This window comes from Mobula birostris, chromosome 12 (genome assembly GCF_030028105.1).
Source record: "Mobula birostris isolate sMobBir1 chromosome 12, sMobBir1.hap1, whole genome shotgun sequence".
NCBI classification, from domain to species: domain Eukaryota; kingdom Metazoa; phylum Chordata; class Chondrichthyes; order Myliobatiformes; family Myliobatidae; genus Mobula; species Mobula birostris.
In genome coordinates this window covers 16,229,749-16,249,313 of record NC_092381.1, presented here as the reverse complement: position 1 = coordinate 16,249,313, position 19,565 = coordinate 16,229,749, and the positions used below count along the sequence as shown (strand labels likewise).

Below are 19,565 nucleotides of genomic sequence, written 5' to 3'. Positions count from 1 at the left end.
TTATCTTTCATGTCTTTTTTGTAAGTCACGTACCCCGTGACGGGAATAAAATACCAGCAGAGATGGAAAACACTTTGGAGTCCAGTATTGCTATAAACAAATAATATTTATTGGTAACTACGCAATACAGTAATATATATGTAGATAAATCAATCAGGTTAGCAATGATTACATAAAAGTAAGTGTGGAATATATATGTATGAAAAACCAAGCTTCTTTAAGTCTCGGGGTAAAAAGATACAGTCTTATGATGATGAGTAAAGTTCAGTTCAGTTCGTGGTGTTGAGTTGAGTAGTGATGGAGAGAGAGAGAGGGAGAGATTTGGGTCTTCAGGTGAGCTGACGCCGTCGATCTTCTCGTTGTCCTTCGAAATCCTTTAAAAGTCACTGACTGTGACTTTAACAAAGGGGACCGGTTTTCTGTGGTGGAGCTATCCGCCAGGCAAGGGTGGACACATGGACAACTCCCCACCAGTCAACCCTTTTCCTCTTTTCACTGCCAGAGCGATGGATCGATCTGCCTGATCGATCCTCCAAAATCCACTTTTTCTGCGGGCACAACAATGCTTATTCAGTGTCCAGAACATGTGTCTGAGGTCTATCATCTGACCTCCTATTTTATCTTTCTGTACTGAGCATCGACTGTCATTCAAATAATCCCTCCTTCCTCTCTCTGTGAAAGAAATGCAAGCAGGCAAAAATCCTTGAAGAAATTGTCAACAACCTGCCGAAAATCATGACATCAATTGTTCATTTAATAATGCCCTCGGTCACCATAGCAACTTACGAGCTGCTCGGTGCAATCCCCACTTCAGCAGAAATCCAACAGTTAACCAGTTCTTTCTCGTTCCTTAAAGTGACAGTCCCCCATTAGTCTTTGTCTCTCTCTCTCTTTTCAAAACAACAGTTCATAGGGGTAATTCAGGATCCCATCACATGTGCTACATCAGTTCCAGAATAAATTATTTTGTTCTCCTTTACACTTGTGTACAGAAAATAACATTACACAATCTTCACAACATATGTCAGTGACAATTGAACCTAATTCTGATTCTATCCGGATTTTTCATTTCAGCAGACAGCCAAGAAATGGTAGGAATGGAAAAGTAGATTATAAGAGTAATTTGGGGAGATATATGAAAACAGATTTTAAGTGCTCATGCAGGGATACAAACACAAAAGAGAAAGTAACTACTTTGTAGATTTTGATAAGTGATATATTGCAAAATAAGGAAATGGCAGAGAAATTAAACTGATATATTGTGCGTGCCCTCATGGAAGAGGACAAAGAAAACTTCCAGAAATAATTAAGAACAAAGTTGGGATTGAAGAGGAAATTGAAAGGAAATGGCACTGACTAAAAAAAATAGAGAAATATCACAGGACAGATGACCTGTATCCCAATGTTAAAAAGAGGCAGCTATGGAAAGAATAAATGCCCTGTTTGTTATTTTCCAAAACTAAGTGGTCCCCACAGAACAGAGGCAGCAAATGTTTTGCTATTGTTTACAAAAGAAGTTCGGGAGAAAACAAGGAACTATAAACTGGTCAGCCTTACATCAGCAGCGAGCAGAAACCCGGATGTGGTTGCAAAAGCACGTAGAAAAAAGCGATAGAATTAAGCAGAGTCAACAAGGGTTTCTGAAAAGGAACCAATGTTTAATTAATCTGTTTTTTGAGGTTTAATTGGATTAAGGGGAACCTGTCAATGGATATGGTGACACAAAAGATATCAATACATTCTGAAACTCTAAATAGTCACCATGAAGGATAAGTTAGAGTGCATGTAAGATGCTAGTAAGGATTGGGGATCAGTTAGCAGACTGAAAATGAAGAATGGGCATAAATGAAGGTTGTGACTGGTCCACTGCTATGGTATTATATCAATCAGTGCGAGGGCTGCATATACATCACTAATTTGGAACATCTAATTGGCATATAAAATGTAACATATCCAAGTCTGTGAATGATGAAAAGATGATTAAGCACGTACGCTCTGTCCACCAGAGAAAGCAGGATCTCCCAGTGGCCACACATTTTAATTCCACATCCCATTCCCATTCTAACATGTCTATCCACGGCCTCCTCTACTGTAAAGGTGAAGCCACACTCGGGTTGGAGGAACAACACCTTATATTCCGTCTGGGTAGCCTCCAACCTGATGGCATGAACATTGACTTCTCTAACTTCCGCTAATGCCCCACCTCCCCCTCGTACCCCATCCGTTATTTATTTTTATACACACATTCTTTCTCTCACTCTCCTTTTTCTCCCTCTGTCTCTCTGACTATACCCCTTGCCCATCCTTTGGGTTCACCCCCACCTTGACTTTCTCCCCGGGCCTCCTGTCCCATGATCCTCTCATATCCCTTTTGCCTATCACCTGTCCAGCTCTTGGCTCCATCCCTCCCCCTCCTGTCTTCTCCTATCATTTTGGATCTCCCCCTCCCACTTTCAAATCCCTTACTCACTCTTCCTTCAGTTAGTCCTGACGAAGGGTCTCGGCCTGAAACGTCGACTGTACCTCTTCCTAGAGATGCTGCCTGGCCTGCTGCGTTCACCAGCAACTTTGATGTGTGTTGCTTGAATTTCCAGCATCTGCAGAATTCCTGTTGTTTGCGTTTTAAAATTCACTACTGCGAAGCCTCTTCCGGTGATGCCTACGCCGAAGAAGTTTAGATCCTCTCTTCGATGGGAGTTCAACCACATTTTGACTCAGACTCGCTATCACAGCCATATATCCTTTCTTGGAACGTGCCTCCGTCGCCAACTTACTCCAGTTGGCTTTAGGATTCGTTTCTGAGCCTCTCAATTTGGACCTTCTGAGGATCCCAGGTACTCACATTTTATTGACTCTGCCTCTCGTCGCTTCTCCCGTCAAGCTCTGAAGGCGACCCTCTCCGCCATGAGGAGGTATTTGGTGTCCCTATTCCAGACCCTTCCACACCTTCGGGACACTTTCTTCGCCGTCTGTAATGGTCCTACCCGTTATTTCACCCTCCGTCGGATCCATGCTTGCAATCGCCGTTTTTTTGACTTTGACATGTTAGGCAAAGATCGCAAGATCCTACATCTGCGGACTCCAGTGCCTGCTGGCCCTGAAACTAGCAGGCATGAACTTCAGATTGCCTCTGCCATTGATCTCGCCAGCTGCAACACCTCAGGGCATATTCAAAACCCGGACTCCAGCAACGACCATGGACACCTTCAAAGCGATTGCGCAACCACCAACTGCGACTCCAGCCTTGAACTTCAGGCCGGGTCTTTATGTGCTGCTGTTGTGACTCCCCCACCAATACTCTGCAACCCCGTCTCCCTCAGATCCCATCGTCAGCTCCTGGGTACTCAGAGGCTCCATCTTCCTCTCACCCCAACCCTCCCCTCTCCATTGACACCCCCAGCCTCCCCCCTCCCCCCCTCTGATCCTAGCTTTCATCTGTGCCAGGTCTTTACCATCCCCTCCGACCTTCAACTGTCGGAGGCAGAACGCTCTGTTCTCAGTAAGGGCCTCACCTTTGTCCCCCTTCGCCCACGCCTCAGCGAGTTCCGTGTTCGCCATGATGCGGAACTCTTCTTCCGCCGTCTCCGTCTCCGAGCCTACTTCTTTGGCAAGGACTCTTCCACCGCCACCGATGACCCCTTCTCCCGTCTTCAACCCTCCTCTTCTTCATGGACACCCCGCTCTGGTCTTCTGCCTGCTCTGGATCTCTTTATTGCTAACTGCCGACGGGACATCAGCCGTCTCGACTTCACCGCACCTTGTTCCCATTCCAACCTCACTCCTTCCGAACGCTCTGCTCTCCACTCCCTCCGCACTAATCCTAACCTTACTATTAAACCCGCCGATAAGAGGGGTGCTGTTGTAGTCTGGCGTACTGACCTCTACCTTGCCGAGGCACAGCGACAACTCGCGGATACCTCCTCTTATTTACTCCTGGATCGTGACCCCACTAAGGAGCACCAGGCCATTGTCTCCCACACCATCATCGACCTTATCCGCTCAGGGGATCTCCCATCCACTGCTACCAACCTTATAGTTCCCACACCTCGCACTTCGCGTTTCTACCTCCTACCCAAGATCCACAAACCTGCCTGTCCTGGTAGACCTATTGTCTGACTTGCACCTGCCCCACCGAACTCGTTTCTGCATACCTCGACACGGTTTTATCCCCCCCTTGTTCAATCCCTTCCTACCTATGTTCGTGACACTTCTCAGGCTCTTAAACTTCTCGATGATTTTCAGTTCCCTGGCCCCCACCGCTTTATTTTCACCATGGATGTTCAGTCCCTATATACTTCCATCCGCCATCAGATCTCAAAGCTGTCCGCTTCTTTTTGGATTCCAGACCTAATCAGTTCCCCCCTACCACCACTCTGCTCCGTCTAGCGGAATTAGTCCTTACTCTTAATAATTTCTCCTTTGGCTCCTCCCACTTCCTCCAAACTACAGGTGTAGCTATGGGCACCGGTGTGGGTCTTAGCTATGCCTGCCTTTTTGTTGGCTTTGTGGAACAATCTATGTTCCGTACCTATTCTGGTATCTGTCCCCCACTTTTCCTTCGCTACATCGTCGACTGCATTGGCGCTGCTTCCTGCACGCATGCTGAGCTCATTGACTTTATTAACTTTGCCTCCAACTTTCACCCTGCCCTCAAGTTTACCTGGTCCATTTCTGACACCTCCCTCCACTTTCTAGATCTTTCTGTCTCTATCTCTGGAGACAGCTTATCCACTGATGTCTACTATAAGCCTACTGACTCTCACAGCTATCTGGGCTATTCCTCTTCTCACCCTATCTCTTGCAAAAGTGCCATCCCCTTCTCGCAATTCCTCCGTCTGCGCCGCATCTGCTCTCAGGATGAGGCTTTTCATTCCAGGACGAGGGAGCTGTCCTCCTTTTTTAAAGAAAGGGGCTTCCCTTCCTCCACCATCAACTCTGTTCTCAAACGCATCTCCCCGTTTCACGCACATCTGCTCTCACTCCATCCTCCCGCCACCCCATTAGGAATTAGGAATAGGGTTCCCCTGGTCCTCACCTACCACCCCACCAGCCTCCGGGTCCAACATATTATTCTCCGAAACTTCCGCCACCTCCAATGGGATCCAACCACTAAGCACATCTTTCCCTCCCCCGCCCCCCGCTTTCCACAGGGATCACTCCCTACGCAACTCCCTTGTCCATTCGTCCCCCCCATCCCTCCCCACTAATCTCCCTCCTGGCACTTACCCTTGTAAGCAGAACAAGTGCTACACATGCCCTTACACTTCCTCCCTTACCACCATTTAGGGCTCTAGACAGTCCTTCCAGGTGAGGCGACACTTCACCTGTGAGTCGGCTGGGGTGATATACTGCGTCCGGTGCTCCCGAGGTGGCCTTCTATGTATTGGCGAGACCCGACGCAGACTGGGAGACCGCTTTGCTGAACACCTATGCTCTGTCCGCCAGAGAAAGCAGGATCTCCCAGTGGCCACACATTTTAATTCCACATCCCATTCCCATTCTGAAATGTCTATCCATGGCCTCCTCTACTGTAAAGATGAAGCCACACTCAGGTTGGAGGAACAACACCTTATATTCCATCTGGGTAGCCTCCAACCTGATGGCATGAACATTGACTTCTCTAACTCCCGCTAATGCCCCACCTCCCCCTCGTACCCCATCCATTATTTATTTTTATACACACATTCTTTCTCTCTCTCTCCTTTTTCTCCCTCTGTCCCTCTGACTATACCCCTTGCCCATCCTCTGGGTTCCCCCCCCCCACTTGTCTTTTTCCCCGGGCCTCCTGTCCCATGATCCTCTCATATCCTCTTTGCCAATCACCTGTCCAGCTCTTGGCTCCATCCCTCCCCCTCCTGTCTTCTATCATTTTGGATCTCCCCGTCCCCCTCCAGCTTTCAAATCTCTTACTAACTCTTCCTTCAGTTAGTCCTGACAAAGGGTCTCGGCCTGAAACGTCGACTGTACCTCTTCCTAGAGATGCTGCCTGGCCTGCTGCGTTCACCAGCAACTTTGATGTGTGTTGCAAGATGACTAAGCATGTGGTTTGTGGAGAAATGCAAGAGGCTTCAGTGAAATGTAGATAGATTAGTTGCATGGGTGAGGAAAAATAGATGAAAAATAGGCTGGAAAAATATGACATCATCTATTTTGGTTGCCGGGAACAGGGAGAAGGAGCATCTTTAAATGGTGAGAGAGAGAGATATGTTGGTACTCAGAGAGACCTGGGTTCTTATAAGTAATCACAAAAGATAATATGCAAATAAAGAAGCTGTTCAGAAAGCACACGATATTTTGGCTTCATTGCAACAAGATTTCAGTTCTTTATTACAATTATGTAGGATAATTGGTTTATATGAGATACTGATTATACAGCGAAAGGTACTGAGATACAATGAAAGTCTTTGCATGTCATCCTGACTAGGGTGTCAGTCAGGCTAGATGTGCAGGTCAGGTCTCACGACATAAAGAAGGATAAATGAGGTAAAAGGCATCGAATGATGGATCACAAGAATAATTCCTGGAATGGGTAGTAAACCAAAGATGAGACTAACATAGAAATATAGAAAACCTACGGCACAATACAGGCCCTTCGGCCCGCAAACTTGTGCCGAATATGTCCCAACCTTAGAAATTACTAGTCTTACCTATAGCCCTCTATTTTTCGAAGCTCCATGTACCTATCCAAAAGTCTCTTAAAAGTCCCTATCATATCCGCCTCCACCATCGTCACCAGCGGCCCAGTCCATGCACTCACCACTCTCTGAGTAAAAAAACTTATCCCTGTCATCTCCCTTGTACCTACTCCACAGCACCTTAAACCTGTGTCCTCTTGTGGCAGCCATTTCAGCCCTGGGAAAAAGCCTCTGACTACCCACACGATCAATGACTCTCATCATCTTATACACCTTGGATTGAGAGATGATTAATTTCCCCCGGGATTAATATAGTATGACTATGACTGCGCAAGCGTGTGGACGTCAGTGAGTTAGACCAGCTCGAAGAGTTTAAAAGGCAAACAGATATGCAAGTAGAGAAGTTGCAGCACCAGATCAATGCCCCTCATCATGTTATACACCTCTATCAGGTCACCTATTATACTCCGGTGCTCCAAGGAGAAAAGGCCAAGTTCAACCTATTCTCATAAGGCATGCTCCCCAATCCAGGCAACATCCTTGTAAGTCTCCCCTGCACCCTTTCTATGGCTTCCACATCCTTCTTGTAGTGAGGCGACCAGAACTGAGCACAGTACTCCAAGTGGGGTCTGACCAGGGTCCTACATAGCTGCAACATTACCTCTCGGCTCCTAAATTTGATTCCATGATTGATGAAGGCCAATACACAGTATGCCTTCTTAACCACAGATTCAACCTGCGCAGCTGCTTTGAGCATCCTATGGACTCGGACTCCAAGATCCCTCTGATCCTCCACACTGCCAAGAGTCTTACCATTAATACTATATTCTGCCATCATATATGACCTATGAAAATGAACCACTTCACACCTATCTGGGTGGAACTCCGTCTGCCACTTCTCAGCCCAGTTTTGCATCCTATCAATGACAGTGTAACTGATATGGGAATATATTGTGTAGAATTTAGAATAATTTGGAGGTGATTACTCAAGCATGCCAAGCTCTTTTGTAGCGATGACATTTGTCATATCTAACTATTTAGAAACTAAGGTCATTCTTAACGTGAGTGGTTAGGCATTCAGGACAGTGATTGGAAGAAATATTTTTTATCTTGTGGCTTGTCAATATTTTATCAAAGAGGTCTCTGGAAGCACCCTTGCAGAGTATATTCATAGCAGAGATCAAAAGATATTTGGATGCTAAAGAACTGTGTATTATGGAGTATTATGTCAGCACAGACATTTCTGGTTATGGTTCAGGTCTGATTAATAAACAAAACTAGTACAGTGGAGATTTACAATAAATCTCAGTTTATTATAACCACAGGCCACAGCATCAGTCCAGCAGAGACAGCAGCAAACCCTGTAGAGCAGTGAGCCGAACTGGACTCTCCATGGACTCCAACCCTGACACCCTGACCAGTTCAATCTGTCTGACACTTAAATTGTCCAACCTCGGGTAGTTCTTCAATCTCTACTACTTTGATACGCCTTCATGGTGACCATGCATTTCCCTACACTGTATTTCATTTGCAACTTCTTTGCACATTCTCGTAATGTGTACATGGCCTTCTGCAGGCACCCTGCTTCTGCAACACTATCTGACCCTCCACCTTTCTTTGTATCATCCACAAATTTGGCCGCAAATCCATCAACTGAATCATCAAAATCTTTGACATATAACATGAAAGGAAGCGGTCCCAACACGGTCCCCTGTGGAACACCACTAGTCACCGGCAGCCAACCAGAAAAGGTCTCCTTTATTCTCACTCCTGCCAGTCAGGGCCTGCTTTATGATTTTCCTGCAAGAAAATGAATCTCAAGGTAGCATAATATATAATGGCATACACTGTACATACCTTGAACTTTGAATCACCACAGAATCAGAATCAGGTTTAACATCACAGACATATGTCATGAAATTTATTGTTTTGCAGCGCAATACGTAAAATAACTATACATTACAATGTGAAATATATTAAAAATTAAATAAGTACTGCAAAAAGAGAGCAAAGGCAGTGAGATAGTTTTTATGAGTTGGTACATTGTCCATTCAGAGATCTGATGGTGGAGAGGAAAAGCTATTCCCAAAAAACTGATTGTATGTCTTTAGGCTCTAGTACCTCCTCTCTGATTATACAAATAAGAAGAGAGCACGTCCTGGGTGATGGATGTGCTAAACGATAGATGCCGCATTTTTTGAAGTATTGCCTTTGGGTGGTGTCCTTAATGCAGAGGAGGCTAGTGTCCATGATGGAGATGGCTGAGTTCACATTCCATTGCAGCTTTTTCTGATCCTGTGCATGGCCTCTCTACACCAGATGGTGATGCAACCAGTTCGAATGATTTCCAAGGTACATTGTAAAAAATTGTTAGAGACTTTGGTAACATACAAAATTTTAATTAAACATAGCCACTAATGTGCCTTTTTCATAATTGCATCAATATGGTGGGCCCATGATACATCTTCTGAGATGTTGACACCCTGCATCTTGAAACTACAGGTTCCTCTTCTCATCACATTCTATCCTGGCCGGAAAATGTATTACTGCTTCCTTAACAGCAAAACTCTAGAACTCTGTACCCAGCAATTTTAGAAGTGCATTGAATTTTTCAAGCAATTGGTATTGGTATTAGATTCTTATTGTCACGTGTACTGAGGTACAGTGAAAATTTGTCTTGATACTGTTCATATTGATCATTGCACAGTGAATTGAGGTAGAACAAAGAAAAACAATGGGAGGATGCAGTGTAATAGCAATAGGGAAAGTACAGAGCAGATAAACAATAAGGCACCAGATCATAACAAGTAAGAGTGTGAAATCAAAAGTTCACGTTATCATACAGGAGGTATGTTCATGACCCTGTTAACAGTGATTTAGCAATTGTTCTTGAGCTTGTTAGTAAATGGATTCAGGCTTTCATATCTCCTGTCATTGGGAGAGGGAAGAAGAGAGATAGTATCGGGTGGGTGGGGTCTCTGCTTATGCTGGCTGCTTTACTGAGGCAGTGAGAAATATAGACAGAGTTCATAGAGGGGAGGCTGGTTTGCTTGATGTGCTGAGCTGTGTTTACCAGTCCTGATGTAGGGTTTCACCTTGAAAGGTGGACAACGCCTTTCCCCCTGCAGGTACAGCTGGCTTTCCCCATCCAACTCTTGCTGGAGATTTAAGCATCACCAGTCTTTTGTGTTCCCACTGTATAAAATGTTGGCAACAGTCACTGGTGAGAGAGAATTACGAAGAGAAATCCAGGCACACAATAAATCTGCTACCAACAGATGGCCCTCTTGTGCAAATGCAAAGTCAAAATCAAAGTTAATTTAATGTCAAAGTATGCGTGTATCACAATGTACTATCTTGAGATCATTTTCTTGCAGGCATTTAGAGGAAAATAAAGAAATACAGCAGGATTTATGAAAATCTATACACAAAGACTGACAAACAATCAATCGACAAAAGAAGAGATATTGTCAAATTAAAAATAAATCATACTGATAACCTAATGTGTAAAGACCTTGAAAGTGAGTCTGTAGGCTGTGGTATCAGTTCATAGTGTCCTGAGTGAAGCTATCCATGGCGATCCAGGAGCCTGATGGTTGTAGGGTAACAACTGTTCCTGAACCTGGTGGTGTGGGACATAAGGCTCTGTATCTCCTGCCCTATCATAGTAGCAAGAAGCACGCAATGCCTGTAAGGTGGGGTCCTCGATGATGGATGCTTTTTTTTCTTGTGACAGTGCTGTTTGTAAATATGCTCAATGATGAAGAGGGCTTTGCCTGTGATGGACTGGCCTGTATCCACCTCTTTCAGTTCTTCTTCTGCAAAGTCCTGGCCAGAACAAATGTATTTCACCAGAAAATCTTGGAGCTTGAACTCTTTAAGGAATCCTTAAAGTGAGATTATTGGTTGTGGGAACATCTCAACAGAATGGGGTAACTACACTCATCTATTGAGATGTTCCCACCACCAATTATCTCATTTTAAGGATATTTTATTATTTTACTTCATGCTCTTGTTGTTTGTTTTATATTTGCATTTGCACATTTTGTTGTCTTCTATACTCTATTTGATCTTTCATTGATCCTGTTATTATTCTATAGATTTGCTGAGTATGCCCACAGGAAAGTGAATCTTGATGTTGTACGTGGTGATATATATGTACTCTGACAATAACATTTCTTTGAATTTTGACCGGTCTGTACCCGCCACTTTCTCTAGTCTTTTCCATTTCTCTGCATTGTTGTGTCCCATATCCCACTGATACTGTTAAAGAATAAGAAGAATTGAAAAGGGAGGTCAAAAGTACTGACATAACCCAAAGGTAAGGCAAGTTCTTCCTCTGCAAAGTTCTGGCCAGAACAAAAGTCTTTGACTAGGAAATCTTGGAGCTTAAACTAGAGGGAACAAGAAAGGCGGAAATATCCTTGACATTGATTGAGATACCTAATATGTCAATTCCAGTCATCATTGGGAATGCTGTCCAGTGATGTCAGGCAGAATTTGACTGAAATGAACATGAAGATCCATCAGAGACAGTAATGGTGGAACATGTCCCACTCCCAGCACAGACACACTGTAACTCACAGTGTCCCTGAACCAGTGGTAGCACAGGGAGGATGTAAATGTTGTCGGATGGAAATCTGTTACCACTATTACTGAAGTGCTGTACACTCTCTGCATGCTTGCCCATTTGTGATTCCTCTTTTCATTCCAGCCTTGCTGCACCAAGTACTGAGATTGCAGATATGGTAGATTAATGTAGTACTAGTAGTTCTTACTAGTAGTTGTTTCAAGTTGCTAATCTTCATTCAGATGGGTTTTGTTTCTCTGTTTATTTTATGGTGAGAAGGCGGGGGAGTGGGACTAAATGGGAGAATGGATCAGCTCATGATAAAATGGCTGAGCAGACTCGATGGGCTGAATGGCTGACTTCTGTTCCTTTGTCTTATGGTCTTATGGTCTTATGGTCTTATTTTCAAACCAAGTGAGAAGGCATCAGATGCCAGGTCCTGGTTAGTTAACAGCTCACTGTCCAAGGCTGACCCTGTCAGATCCTGGTAAAACACATGCTGTATGACCTGAGCTATGGGCACAAGAAGTTGTTTTGACACTATGGCAACCATGCTTCAGTCTGAATTTGATGCAGAACCAATCTGAACATGTTTTGGTACAGTGAGAGATAGCCAGAACTGAGTTTAAGTAGATTCATTGTCAGAAAAGCCAATCGTTTAACTTACAGGAATTCTGTAAAACTGTGAAAAGACCTTTATGTTTCACTATCTAACCTTCTAAGGGTAAACGTTAATCTGTTTTGTTTTCCAAATTCTGATCATTGCAACTGGGCAAAACACTGTCACTGTGTTCAAATATGGGCCAAGTGTGGAGCGAGAGAAACTGAGGCGGGTCAATAGTTCACAGAATTTAATGCAAACAGAATTAGAGTGAAAATAAAACAATAAACGCTAGGCCAAACAGGGCTGTCAAATGGAAAATGAAGCCAACACTGCGGCTGAAAGGAATGACTAAATATAAAATGAATACCGCTAGTCTTCAGAGTCAGTTGACTCGACAGCCCTATTTTCCCAGGCAAGGCTGAATGCAAGCAGGCAGCGAAACGTTGCTGTGCTTTGCTCAAGTCTCGACAAGTGCTACAATGTAAAGAATGGAGTTCAAAAATCATCACAACTAAGTAATAATTAGCTGACACGTCCATATTCACAAGCACAATTGCCATATCTGCTGCGCTGCTGAATCCTTGGTTGTGACAATCACTTTACTGAGATTTTCTAGTGAGAGAGCTTGGGAGAAGAAGAAAGAAGGAAAATGGCAAGACAACAAAGATAGCAGAAGAAGAGTGAAATACTCACAGGACCCATATGGAAGGACAGATATGGATGTCAGAAAATCCTCATGTAGAGGATTCACAGAGAACAAGCAGGTAACGTTCAGTTAATTAGCTAGCACACAACACTGGAGGAAGTTCAAAGACTTTTTCCTTGGACGTTTCATGGACTTTTATTTATGCTTCACTTGGACTGGTTTATCAGGGCAGAACCATTTTGAAACTATCAGTAAACAAAGTAAAGCAGTCTAGATTGATTATGCAACCATGAGCTCCAATGATTACGTATAAGTTATAGACTAATAGATGCATATGATGGGCCCTTTTTTTTGTACTTTAAAATTCTTCGTCAACTTTAATTTAAATTAATTCTGGAGAAAAGTAAATATGCACGGGTGTGGTGTCAGTAGTCATACTTCCCCTTCGGAGAAAGAAGCCTGATTTTCTGAGCGGAAGTGCGGCGGAAGCCATTTTGAATTTTTCTTTTTTTTCCATTGGTGTTCAGAGAGGCGGGGCTGCACAAGAGTGTGACGTCGGGCAGTGAAGCGCGGAAGATTTAAAAGGAACACAGCCTTATACAGCGGGCAGCGTAGTTTGCGGGCTGCGGAGTGAGCCGGGAGCAGAGTGATGGCTTAAGGGCTTAGACAGAAATGGGCAAGGCGAAGAGGGTTCGGTTTTCATTTTTTCCTGTTATTTGAAGAAAGGGGGGAAGTATGAGTGTGAGGGCAGCTTGTTGTTCTCGGTGTGGGATGTGGGACGTCCTGGAGTCTCCTAGCCTCCCGGACGTCCACATCTGCGCCAGGTGCGTCGTGATGCAGCTCCGAAGGGACTGTGTTAGGGAACTGGAGCTGCAGCTTGTCTGGTCAGGGAGAGTGAGGAGTTGATAGAGAGGTGTTACAGTCAGGTGGTCACACTAGGGCCACGGGCGGCAGACAAGTGGGTTACGGTTAGGAGGGGGAATGGGAAGTTTCAGGTACTAGAGGGTACCCCAGTGGCTGTGCCCCTTGAAAATAAGTACTCCTGTTTGAGTACTGTTGGGGGAGACAGCTTACCTGGGGGAAGCAACAGTGGCCGTGCCTCTGGCACAGAGTCCGACCCTGTAACTCAGAAGGGTAGGGAAAGGAAGAGGAGGGCAGTAGTAATAGAGGACTGGATAGCTAGGGGGACAGATAGGCGATTCTGTGGACACAGTCAGGAGACCCGGATGGTAGTTTGCCTCCCTGGTGCCAGGGTCCGGGATGTTAATGATCGCATCCAAGATATCCTGAGATGGGAGGGAGAGGAACCGGAACTCGTGGTACATATAGGGACCAATGGCATAGGTAGGAAAAGGGAAGAGATCCTGAAAGGAGAATATAGGGAGTTAGGAAGGAAGTTGAGAAGAAGGACTGCAAAGGTAGTAATCTCCGGTTAACTGTGTGTGCCACGCGACAGTGAGAGTAGGAATGCAATGAGGTGGAGGATAAATGTGTGGCTGAGGGATTGGAGCAGGGGGCAGGGATTCAAGGTTTTGGATAATTGGGACCTCTTTTGGTGCAGGTGCGACCTGTACAAAAAGGACAGGTTGTACTTGAATCCTAGGGGGACCAATATCCTGGCAGGGAGATTTGCAAAGGCTACTGAGGAGACTTTAAACTAGAATGGTTGGGGGGTGGGCATCAAATTGAAGAGACTAGGAGAGAGGAAGTTTGTTCACAAATAGAGAAAGCTAGTAGACAGTTTGTGAGGGAGGAAAGGCAGGGGTCAGAGATCAGGAGCACTCAGACCGAAGATGTAGGGGAGAAGGAAGAAAAAGATAGCAAAGTTGTTTGCTCCATTCAGGATAAACAGAGAGTAAGAGGTGGAGAGTTTCTTAAATGCATCTATTTTAATGCTAGAAGCATTGTAAGAAAGGTGGATGAGCTTAGAGCATGGATTGATACCTGGAAATAAGATGTTGTAGCTATTAGTGAAACATGGTTGCAGGAGGGGTGTGATTGGCAACTAAATATTCCTGGATTTCATTGCTTCAGGTGTGATAGAATCAGAGGGGCAAGAGGGGGAGGTGTTACATTGCTTATCAGAGAAAATATAACAGCGGTGCTCTGGCAGGATAGATTAGTAGACTCGTCTAGGGAGGCTATTTGGGTGGAATTGAGGAATGGGAAAGGTGTAATGACGTCTATAGGGGTGTATTATAGACCACCTAATGGGGAGCGAGACTTGGAGGAGCAAATTTGTAAGGAGATAGCAGATATTTGTAGTAAGCACAAGTTTGTAATTGTGGGAGATTTTAATTTTCCACATATAGACTGGGAACCCCATTCTGTAAAGGGGCTGGATGGTTTGGATATTGTAAAATGTGTGCAAGATAGTTTTTTGCAGCAATACATAGAGATACCAACTAGAGAAGGGGCAGTGTTGGATCTCCTGTTAGGGAATGAGATAAGGCAGGTGACAGAGGTATGTGTTGGGGAGCACTTTGGGTCCAGTGACCACAACACCATTAGTTTCAATATAATTGTGGAGAAGGATAGGACTGGACCCAGGGTTGAGATTTTTGATTGGAGAAAGGCTAACTTTGAGGAGATGCGAAAGGATTTAGAAGGAGTGGATTGGGACAATTTGATTTATGGGAAGGATGTAATAGAGAAATGGAGGTCATTTAAAGGTAAAATTTTGAAGGAACAGGATCTTTATGTTCCTGTTAGGCTGAAAGGAAAGGTTAAGAGTTTGAGAGAGCCATGGTTTTCAAGGGATATTGGAAACTTGGTTCGGAAAAAGAGAAGGATCTACAATAAATATAGGCAGCTTGGAGTAAATGAGGTGCTCAAGGAATATAAAAAATGTAAAAAGAATCTTAAGAAAGAAATTAGAAAAGCTAAAAGAAGATATGAGGCTGCTTTGGCAAGTAAGGTGAAAATAAATCCAAAGGGTTTCTACAGTTATATTAATAGCAAAGCGATAGTGAGGGATAAAATTGGTCACTTAGAGAATCAGAGTGGGCAGCTGTGTGCAGAGCCAAAAGAGATGGGGGAGATTTTGAACAACTTTTTTTCTTTGGCATTCACGAAGGAGAAGGATATTGAATTGTATAAGGTAAAGGAAACGAGAAGGGTAGTTATGGAAAGTATGATGATTAAAGAAGGGGAAGTACTGGCACTTTTAAGGAATATAAAAGTGGATAAGTCTTTGGGTCTGGACCAGATATTCCCTAGGACCTTGAGGGAAGTTTGTGTGGAAATAGCAGGGGCTCTGACAGAAATATTTCAAATGTCATTAGAAAGGAGGATGGTGCCGGAGGATTGGCGTATTGCTCATGTTGTTCCATTGTTTAAAAAGGGTTCTAAGAGTAAACCTAGCAATTATCTGCCTGTGAGTTTGATGTCAGTGGTGGGTAAATTGATGTAAAGTATTCTTAGAGATGGTATATATAATTATCTGGATAGACTGGGTCTGATTAGGAACAGTCAACATGGATTTGTGCATGGAAGGTCATGTTTGACGAATGTCCTTATTGAATTTTTTGAAGAGGTTACTAGGAAAGTTGATGAGGGTAAAGTAGTGGATGTTGTCTATATGGACTTCAGTAAGGTCTTTGACAAGTTTCCACACAGAAGGTTAGTTAGGAAGGTTCAATCATTAGGCATTAATATCAAAGTAGTAAAATGGATTCAGCAGTGGCTGGATGGGAGATGCCAGAGAGTAGTGGTGGATAACTGTTTGTCAGATTGGAGGCTGGTGTCTAGTGGTGTGCCTCAGGGATCTGTATTGGGTCCAATGTTGTTTGTCATATATATTAATGATCTGGATGATGGGGTTGTAAATTGGATTAGTAAGTATTCAAATGATACTAAGAAAGGTGGAGTTGTGGATAATGAAGTTATCATGGTCCGGTCCGTGAAGTCCGCATTCCGGTTCCAGCTGTCCCTTGTTTGATTGAGTTAAGCATAAGCACCTGATTCCCATCTTGGGGTTTTGAATATAAGTAGCCTTGGGGTTGAGTGTGAGCTGCTGGTTTGTCCTGTTAAGATCCTCTGGGAGCAACCTGCTGGTGGAAGGCTAGTGTGGCCACTTGTTATCTTTGGGCTGTGTTGGAGTACCATTGCTTCATGGACCCTTGCTGTGGATAGTTGGAGCTGTTGTTGTTGTATGGATTTGGCTGTTTCCTGGGCCAGCTGAGCGGCTGCCAGCTGCTCTGAGCTAGGTAGGGATCTGGCCGTTTCTGTAGCCAGGTGAGGTCGCTGGCTGAACTGAGACTTGGAGCCACCCTGATGCAGAGATGGAACTGTCTGTTGTTCTTTGGTGTTTGTCTTGGCTTGGCTTGTTCTTGCCTCTGTGGGGTAAGTCAGACTGTTCTGCTGTTGCCCTGTGGGGTGTCTTGTCTTTGCCTCTGTCGGGTAAGTCTGGCCATTCTGCTGTTACCTGATGGAGGGACCTGTCCCACCTTGCTGTGGAGATGAAGTTGAGTCCTGGCCTGTCTAAGGATAAGTCATGGCTCTATGTTGATGTACAGTTCCTAGTATGTCTCTGAGCTCCAGCCCCTGAGTTATCAGCCTCTGCGTTACAAGACCCCAGCTCCCAGTCTCCACCCTCAAGGCTCAAGACCCCAAGCCTGTCTGCAAACCTCAAGACCCACACCTCAACCACATCCTGTCCGGTAGCCATGTCATGTCCTTGCCTGGATCTGGGGTACGAGCCCGTGGCAAGATCCAGGTTCTGGGTCCTTGTCCAGTCTCTGGCTCGGAGTCGAAGCCTTGGCTCCTAGTCCATGGTTTCTAGTGCTGGTCTTGCTTTCCCTAGCTCAAGTTCTATTTTTGCCCCTGCTCCTGATCTGAATCCTGTCATGTCCCTACTTTAGTCACGTCCTGTTCTTTGTACTTCAGTGTCTGTGACTTGCATTTGGGTCCTTTCCCAGCACCCTATTGTGACAGAAGTAGGTTTTCAAAGCTTGCAGAGAGATTTAGGCTAGTTAAAAGAGTGGGCTGAAAGATGGCAGATGTAGTTTAATGCTGATAAATGTGAGGCATTACATTTTGGTAGGACTAATCAAAATAGGCCATACATGGTAAATGGAAGGGCATTGAAGAATGCAGTAGAACAGAGGGATCTAGGAATAATGGTGCATAGTTCCCTGAAGGCGGAATCTCATGTGGATAGGGTGGTGAAGAAAGCTTTTGGTATGCTGGCCTTTATAAATCAGAACATTGAGTATAGGAGTTGGGATGTAATGTTGAAATTGTATAAGGCATTGGTGAGGCCAGATTTGGAGTATTGTGTACAGTTCTGGCCACCGAATTATAGGATAGATGTCAATAAAATTGAGAGAGTACAGAGGAGGTTTACTAAAATGTTGCCTGGGTTTCATCTGCTAAGTTGCAGAGAAAGGTTGAACAAGTTAGGTCTTTATTCTTTGGAGCATAGAAGGCTGAGGGAGGATTTGATAGTGGTATTTAAAATTGAGGGGGATAGATAGAGTTGATGTGGACAGGCTTTTTCCATTGAGAATGGGGGAGATTCAAACAAGAGGACATGAGTTGAGAGTTAAAGGGCAAAAGTTTAGGGGTATCATGATGGGGAACTACTTAGAGTGGTAGCCGTGTGGAATGAGCTTCCAGTAGAAGTGGTTGAGGCAGGTTTGATGTCATTTAAAGTTAAATTGGATAGCTATATGGACAGGAAAGGAATGGAGGGTTTATAGGCTGAGTGCAGGTCGGTGGGACTGGGTGAGAGTAAGAGTTCGGCATGTACTAGAAGGGCCGAGATGGCCTGTTTCCCTGCTGTAATTGTTATATGGTTAAAGAAATATTCAGACATTTGTTTACCTGAATCATATTTACACTAGATTTGTTTATTTATTGGAAATGCCCTTTTCATCATTATTCCCATGCATTGTAGAATAATGTTGCTCTTTGTTTTCATTCACAGTAATAATTAAATTATTATGAGCTCACAGTGAGAGGGTTACACAAAGTATTGTGTACAGGAGTTGGGATGTTACATTGAGATCTAATTTAAAGTACTGAGTCTAGTTCTGGTAACCTACCAACAGGAAAGATAATAAGGTTGAAAAAAGCACCAAGAAAATGTTGCCAAGACCTGAGAACCTAATTATAGGGAAAGATTGAATAAGTTAGGACTTTATTCCTGGAGCATAAGTGAACAAGGGGAGATATGATTGAGGCATACAAAATTAAGAAATATATAGTCAGTGTAAATGCAAGGAGATTTTTTCCACTTGGGTTAGTTGAGACCTGAACTAAAGGTTACAGGTAAAGGTTGAAAGGTGAAATATTTCAGGGTAACCTGAGGGGGAACTTCTTGACTCAGTGGGTGGTGAGAGTGTGGAAAGAACTCCCAATGGAAGTAATGGATACAGGATTGATTTGAACTTTTAAGAACAATTTAGAAAGGTACTTGGAGGGAGGAGTATGGAGGTCTATGGGGTGGGTGCAGGTCAATGGGACGAGACAGATGAACAGCTTGGCACAGAAGAGATGGGTTGACACTCCTGTTTCTGTGCTGTAGAGTTCTATGACTCTAACTTGTTATTAACCCAAAAAGATGAAGGGACATTCAGATGATTCAGCAAAGCAATCAGATCTATGCAATTGCACACATTTTAAGTATTTCTTGTGGTGAGCTACCTTAGTTAATGGACAACCTCTCATTTTATTCATGAAAAAGACATTTGTAAAAATGTTCTTTTAAAATAGATGGAACTCTTGGAATCGTGGCTTTCACCATAGAAGACAGAACATTACCGCACAAACAGACCTTTCAGCCTGCAAAGTTGTGCCAAACCAGCTTTAAAAAAAAAAAAATCAAAAACACCAAACACTAATCCTCTTACCCCCACCATGTCCAAAACCTTCCAACTTCCTTATATCCATGTGCCTATCCAAACGTCTCTTGAAAGTCTCCAATGTATTTGCCTCAGCCACCATGCTAGGCAGTGCATCTAGATGTCCATCACTGAGTAGTAATCTTACACCTCTCACACACCCCCCCCCCGCCTCACATACTTTTCCTCTACTCTGTGCAATTGATCTTTAAACATGCTCCACATGTCTAACATGGACTTACCAGAGAAAAAGGTGTTCCCAATT

The 19,565-nt window shown here is 44.1% G+C and overlaps 1 protein-coding gene across 1 annotated transcript in view; it reads left to right on the top strand.

Moving 5' to 3' along the window:
- The first annotated feature begins 10,859 nt into the window (after window positions 1-10,859).
- Window positions 10,860-19,565, top strand: part of LOC140206439 (calcium-activated chloride channel regulator 1-like) — an 86,766-nt gene continuing 78,060 nt past the window's right edge. The window contains exon 1 of the mRNA XM_072274808.1: window positions 10,860-10,956. The gene's annotated coding sequence lies outside the window, so the exon portion shown is untranslated. The remainder of the gene's footprint in view (window positions 10,957-19,565) is intronic.